General features: G+C 35.5%; 1 pseudogene; it reads right to left on the bottom strand.

The window, feature by feature from the left end:
• Positions 1 to 1,480: 1,480 nt before the first annotated feature.
• LOC119251553 (transcription initiation factor IIA subunit 2-like) lies at positions 1,481 to 7,476 on the bottom strand (annotated as a pseudogene).
• Between the last annotated feature and the right edge of the window lie 280 nt (positions 7,477 to 7,756).

Genomic DNA, 7,756 nt, shown 5'->3' with positions numbered 1-7,756 from the left:
AAAAAGAATGGAATGCCTCGATAGAAAAATGATCAAGTAGCTTTTAAAAGACAACATACAAAAGAATGAATACAAATAGCAAACCAACTTTTAAAAATGTTTAATCATCCTAGTAATAATAATAATAAAAGCAATAATATCTTTGGCCTGATTGGCAAAGATTGGAAAGTTCTAACTAACGTAGTGTTAGAAAAGATAGGGGGAAAGTGAGGCACCTTTATATACTGCTGGTAGAAAGTAAAGTTTTACAATCTTATGAAGTAAAATTTGGCAGTACATCTCAAGAGCCTTTAAAAGAATATACGTCTCTGTACATTTCATTAGAAGTGGTGAAATACATGCATATAAAAATGCTTATAGTAGCTGATAACTATAGCAAATATTTGGGTGAAATGTGTTATTTAGGAGAATCCCAAATAAACTCACTAGCTTAAATATGGCAGATATTTGGGGGTTTTGCCACATAAATAAAGTCCTAGGCAGTATGACCAACAGTGACCTATGGTCCTCCTATCTCGGGTCTACAGTCTTGGGCCTACAATCTCATCAATGTGAGGCTTCTACTTTGTTGTCCAAGGTGGTTAAGGTGGTTATTTGTTCTCTAAGCATCTCATCCATACTCTGACCAGTAGGAAGATAAGAGTAAGAAAGGCACAGTCCTTCTCTTAAGGATACTTCCTGGAAGCTGAACATAGCACATCAGTTGGTTCATATGACCATACCTAACTAAAAGCAAACTGGGCAATAAGCCTTTATTCCAACCAGCACCTGCCCGGCTGAAAACCAGGAGTCTTACTACAAAGGAAGAACAGGAGGGATATTAGGGATCAACCCGCAATTCCTGACATAAAACCCAATTTATGATTCATAAATGGCTTAGCAACAAATATATTTTGATGCAAACAATGGTAATATGGATCTCTAGTTGTTAGCATGGAAAAAGATGCATAGTCTATTATTAAATTCAAAAGTGGTTCATGAAATTGTTTTTATAGTACAGTTCCATCATCTCTTACTTATCTCATTGCCTTTTTATATATTCTTTCTATCTATCTAATCTATTTATCTATCTATCTATCTATCTGTCTATCTATCTGTCTGTCTGTCTGTCTGTCTGTCTATCTGTCTACCATCTCTCTGTCCTTTTTAGCTTCTAAAATGATAGAATGTTGAAATGATTTTATTGGTTTTTAAATTTCTTTTTGAGTTCCAAGGTGAGTTTATTAGAGAATGTTCTTAGGAAGGCATCAACTTTTGATTTGTCATTTTGAAAAAAGTTCTGTTTCTTTGTGCTGTATAATAAAGGTTATATGAGAGGTTACCTAGTTATAAGCCCCTTTCTGCTGGAATTCTCTAGTAGTACAGCACAGTGTAGTCATTTCTGCAATGCTAGAATAAATTTTAAAAGTCTCTTCTATGCTTCTCTTCAAAGAGTGATGAATAATAACAGAAGATGGCATAGAAAGGTGATTTTTTTCCTATTCATTCTGTAGTATTGGAGCTAGTATTTTTACCATCACAGGCTACAATTTTCACTTTATCCTCTTTAATAAGTTCTGCACCTCTCTGAACTCAACATCATTCAATGCAAAAGTCCACATATTACTGCAGAATCAGTCTGCATTTAGAGAGCTCCTGAAGTTGACTCTGACCCTGAAGTTCAACTCCTCAAAAGTTGAAGTTGTTCCCAACCCTCTGAGCCAAAGCTGGATTTACAGCCTTAGCAAACTGAAGTCAAACTTGAAGGACAAGTCAGGGGATGATCTGTTGAGACTCTGTAGCTCAATAAGGCTCTCTGAAGGCTGTTTCCCAAGGTGGCATTTCTTTATAACTGTTTGCCCTGGTGTAGGAAGAAGATGCTATTTTTCTTATTCAGGCAGAAATGATGTCCTGTGGAAAAAGCACTTCCCACTAGGGAGCAGACAGAAGTAGCCAGGAGGTGCCTTCTTCTGGGACCTGGTTTTTAAATTTCTGACTGTATTATGTAATGATATGAAATGATGTACTTTATGGATACCTTGGTATTTGTTGTGACTGAATTGGGTTCACTCTCTGGTAATGATCTGTCTTTCTCTAATTTTGGGGGGCAGGATTCTGTATATATCCATTAAAACAAGCATACTAATTGTATCATTCAAGACATTTTATATGTCCTACTTAATTGTCAACTTTCTATATCAGTTTCTGAAAGTTGTGTGTTAAAAATACTCAGCATATTGGGGGATTTTGCAATTTATTTTAGCATATATATATATCATTATTTGTCTTTTGAGGCTATGTTTTTGGGTACATGCAAGTTCAGGACTATTATATTTTTTGGGCAATTGTTATTTTTATCATCAAATAATGGCCATTTTAATACTTAATGGGGTTGCCTTCAATTCTATTTCATTAAATTGATGTTGTTTTTCTACCTTTATGTGCTTAGTATTTACCTGAAATATTTTTTCCCATCATTTTACTTCAAATTCACTGTCTTTCACGTTGCAAAGAATTTACAAATAGAATTTACATTTTAATTCAGATAATCTTTTTTTATCAGATGAATTTAATGTTTATACTTAATTAGGATTGCTTCAAGTTGGATTTATATCTATCAGTATTTTAAGTGTTCTACTTACCATACTTTTCCTCTTACTTCTTGGGCTTTTTTCCTGCTTTCTCTTATGTATTGATTGAGTTTGTTCCCTTTTTCTCCCTCTGGTGTTTAGGAAGACATATGTTCTATTTCTTTTAGAGGTTGCCCTTAAATTTCAAAAATGCCACACTTGATTTAAGAAAGACTAAAGTTAATCAATAGCTCTGTGCTCCCAGCTCCCATGTTATGGTTGTCTAGTTTATTAGTTTCACCCGTGTTTCAAAAATGTCCCCAAATTAGCCTTTATTATATATTACAGTTGTAGAATATCCCATACATAGAACTTCTCTCTTTAAGTCAGAATCAGTATGGAAAAGGTGGTTGGGAGGTAAGGGGGTTGGACGGAGAGGTAGGAACAAAAGGTGGAAAATCAAAATACAATATTAGCTTTATTTCAAATATAGCTGGCTGGAGAAAATAATTTTAGTTCTGTGGTCAGATGGACTTGCTGATAATTTATTACTGAATTAGGTGGTCTTAGCCCTTATGGCACAGTGAGACAACCAGGTTTCCCTGACAAGACTGGTCATTCACCATCTGGACAGGAGACCAGAATTTTCCTTCTGAGGGATAGACGTGGTGGGAGAGGGTGCTGGGCGGGCAGATCTGAAGGAGAGAGAAGATCAGGGGCTGAGCCAAGCTGCTGAGGTCTTCCTCCTAAATGTTCCAATCTTCCTGCCCTTTTGAGCAATGGCTAAGGGAGCAGAGAAAAGTTAAGAGCGTCCTTATAGAATCACTTGTTGAGATTAAAGCAGAACTTCTCTCTGTGGATATATAAGTGAGAAGTCATTATTCCTGTAACAATTATTACTTTAATTACTGTTCTTGTTAATGCTGCTTTCTGTAGTCTCTGCTTATGCCTGATTTATCATGAAGCTCATGTTTCAGCTTCAGGGCCCTTCCTTGATAGACTTTCCCAAGACTTTAATAGCAAGAGGAAGCAGCAGCCCCACAAAGAGTTGGAGCAATGGAGCCCTGCTAGATGGAAGTCATTCCCTCCCTGGAGGTGCTCTCAGAACTGTAAGAGAGGAAATGGGCATTGGTCTCCCATCTCCAGAGACCTTGGGGAGCACCAGCATCCTCCCTAAGGACGAGAGTCTGACTGAGAGGCTGCTCTGCTCCCAGCCTGAGCACCGTGTGACTTGACTGCACGGTCACCTTGGCACACCCCACTGCTGAGAACTGCCCTGGCAAGTAGGAGGTGGGAGAGATACTGGGTGTGGTGAAACCCAGCTGACCTTGATCGGCTTGCTGCGACAGTGAGATCAAAGGCCTGGAGTAATTTGAAGACTCCCCCCGCTCCAGTAATGAACATGGAGCTAAAATAAACTTTTCTAAACTACAACTGATTAAAAAACACACACAAAATTTAACCAGCTGTGTTAGAAGACTGACTTAGAAAGATATTTCTACTTCTTTATAAAGGAGAATATTTAAAAGAGCAAATCAAAGAATATGGGGCCAAATATATAAGGAATAAAATGTATTATATAGGAAGTGTAATTATAAGAAAAGTAATTAAAAGTTGTATTATATTCCTGCTTTTGTAAAGTTTTGCACCATTTAGTTACAGTTTAAATTTTTATTTCTTGTGAGTTCTAGTATCATTCTAAGTAAATGCAAACTTTTGCAGCAAATTTTCTGTTAATAATTTGGTCTTCTTCTCCTAAAAGAGTTTCCAAATTTATGAACACTTTAGGTTCCACAAAACAGGGATCCACCCACGGGGTTTTTGGGTTTGTGTTTTCATTTTAATAAAAATGTTTGCCGGTTTCTTTGCTTACCTTTGTTCCCTGTTTCCACATCTTTTTTCTGGGCCCATTTTCCTTCTTACTCAAGTATGTCTGTTAGTAGTTCTTCCAGTGCAGGTCTGTTAGTGGTGAGCTCTGATATGGCTTTACTTAGCCCTTCCTCTGCGTGAAATTTAGCGGCGTCGTGAATTATAATCGGGATCTGCCCTCCCCTCTCAGTCCAGCATTGTTATTTCACTTTTGGAGCTGGTTGCAGAGAAATATACTTTTTGCTTTGAAGTCGACTTGTCTTTTCTCCCGTGCTCTGCAGTTCTGTTGCCATCTGCCTCCATCTGAATTTGTTTTTATTTACCCTGCCAGGCTTCAGGTAGGATGCTCACTGAGGACGTATGTCCTTTTCCAAGTCTGGAAAACAATGTCATTCCTTAACATTCTATCTTTTAAGTAGTCTTTAATAAATACTGAGCAGATACAAAACAGAGGCTTGAAAATATATGTGAGAGTCATGGGGAAAAAAAAAAGAATAATAGTAAGCCATTCACGTACTCACCAATGAGTGTAGTATATGAACAAAGAGCAGCACATTATTCTAGAATTCCTCTGTGCACATCTGCACACCTCCATCTATTTCCTCTGCCTTTAGTGGCTACTATTATTCTCAGCTTAATATTTATCTTTTTTTTTGTAGTTTCACAAGGAAAACATTATTATATGTGTTTTTGAACTTTATATTAATGGGTTAATGCTGAACATGTTCTTTTTCAATTTTTCCCCTACTCAAAATTATGTTCCTGAGATTCTACAGTGTTGTTGAGTATCGCTCTTATTCCTACTCATTACTATATAGTATTCCATCATCCTCATAGATTCACTCAATTGTCAATGAACATTGCTTTGTTTCTCATTTTTCACTAGTAGGCATAATGGTGCTTTAAGCATTTGATAAATGCTTCCTGGAACTGGGTGGTTTCTAGAGTTTACACCTAGGAGTGGAGTTACAAGATCATAGAGGAATCTTCATAAGGCAGTATTGGTCTCCAAAGTAATTGTATAAATTTATACTCCCCTCAATACTATTTGAAAGATGACCTGTTTCCACATCTTTACCAATACATGATTGCTTCAGACACTGTTTTACCAATTTTGTGGCTATGTAGTGATATTTTGTAGTAGAATTAATTTTATTTTCCTGATTGGTAAGGAGCAGCATTTTATATGTTTATTGACTATTTTTGTTTTTTGGGTTTTTTTTTTTTTTTTTTCATAAAATGCTTGTATAATTCTTTTGACCCTGTAAAAATTGGTTATCTTTTTTTAGTGATTTATAAGAATTCTTTACATATTCAGGATATTAATCTCTGACATGTACATATTTAACAAATATCTCCTCCCATGTCATTTCATTCTCATTATGGTACCTTTTGGTAAGCAGATATTGTTGTTTTTAATGTAGCCAAATTTGTCAAGTTTTTCCTTTTGTCATTAAAGTTTTGTTTCTTGTTTAAGAAAGTGTTTATATCCCTGAGAACATAACATGATAAAAATATTCTCCCATATTGACATAAATATTTTTACACTTTTATGTTTCACACATAGCTCATTATTTCACTTAAAGTTAGTTTTTGTATATGATGGGATAAACAGGCACAAGTTCCAATGATCTTATACATCTTGTCAGTGTTTGTGTTCTTATCTCCCATCTCACTTATTATGCAAAAGATATATGGTGGTATGCAGGAAAATGGTACCATGAGAGAAATTTATAACCTTTATATTAAAGGGCTGAAAATCAAGGAGTTGTGTTTGAAAAGAATAAAAGAAAAACTACAAGGAAGTAGATAAGAACAGAAAACAATTAAATCACCATCATATAAATAATAGATCAATTAAATAAATGTTATATTAAATTACAGAGAGGCTTAAGGAAGCCAAAATATTATTCTTCAAAAAGACTAACAAAATAGATAAACTCTGGCGTAACTACTCAGAAAAAGAGACAAGGCATAGAGTTAAAGATGGCGTGAACTCATGCAGCAGAGATTGAGGAGACAAGGAAATGCTTTTAAGTTTATGCTAATGAGGTTGAAATTTTAGGAAAAAACATGTAAATTTCCAGCAAAATGTATATTGATTTTATATCTATCTTGCTGAACTTTTAAAAATTAATTCTAATTGTTTTCCTGTGGGCAATTTTGAGTTTCTATACAAAACAACCATATAACATGTGAACTGTGACAGTGTTTTTCTTTGCGCATTATGTCTCAGAATGTCTCTACAACTTTCTTTCTGGAGTGCCTACTAGAAGCACATTGGAAATTCTTTTGTTTTCTGTGTTTCATAACCTCTCATATTTCCTTCTTGTTATCTCTGTGTTGTGTTATGGATGATTAAATCAAACCTATTTTTCAGTTGTCTATTTTATATTATGATTTAACTATTCACTGAGTTTTTAATTTGAATGAATTAATATTTTATTTCCAGGAGTCCAATTTGGTCTGTTTCAAATATGCTTATTCTCTATTCATATTGTCTTTTTGTTTCATTATTATTTCAGTTCCTTCTTATACCTCTCTAATCATTTTAAACATAGTGATATTTACAATGTCTTTCAAAGTATTCAATTACCTGTAGTTCTTCGAGTATTAATCTTGTTGATTCATGAGTCTTTTGATTCCTTCCCATTTCTTCCTCTGCTGTATGATTTTTTACTTAGTGCTCACATAGAGCACATGGTCTTTCCTGTGGGTCTCTAGTGCACTCTGAGGGACCTGCCCCTGGAGTGTGGACTTAAACTTGGCCTTGCAAGGGTCCCAGAGTTTTCCTGGGCCTTGACCAAACTTGTTTTTTCTTTTTTTTAATTAATTAATTTATTTTTAATTGAACATTTGTTCATCCTTATCCAGCTTCTTTCTTAGTCCCTCAGTCGAGAATTCTGCTGCTATGAGGCTAGTATAATATTAGATTCTACATGCAAGCTTGGGTTTTCCATTTCTCAGGTGTGATGTTTCTTTTCCCTTCACACTCAGAGTTTTAAATATTGTGAGAGTCTTTCCACCTTACCTTTCTGACGTTCTTTGGAAGTACCATTTTTAGGAGAAAGCACCTTTGCAAGACTCTTTCCTTAATGCAACTTCTTGGTTCCAGAGATTCTTCCTGAATGGAACCAAGTGTGTCTTTTGTTTCCACATGAAATTTCTACTCTGCCCCTGTGGTATAGGTGTTGACTCTGTCACCCAGTCGTAGCTCTGCGTCGCCAGAGGATTTCCTTTCCTCCTACTCCACTTGAGTATCCACTTTTAAAAAAAAACCCACAAATTATTTGTGTATTGGTAACTTATTTTATTTAATCTGAACTATCTGTGTGCTT

Source organism: Talpa occidentalis, unplaced genomic scaffold, assembly GCF_014898055.3.
Source record: "Talpa occidentalis isolate TD23 unplaced genomic scaffold, MPIMG_talOcc4v2.1 talOcc4.2, whole genome shotgun sequence".
Taxonomy (NCBI): domain Eukaryota; kingdom Metazoa; phylum Chordata; class Mammalia; order Eulipotyphla; family Talpidae; genus Talpa; species Talpa occidentalis.
Note: the sequence above shows the minus strand (reverse complement) of the source record. Positions and strands in the feature narration are given on the sequence as shown.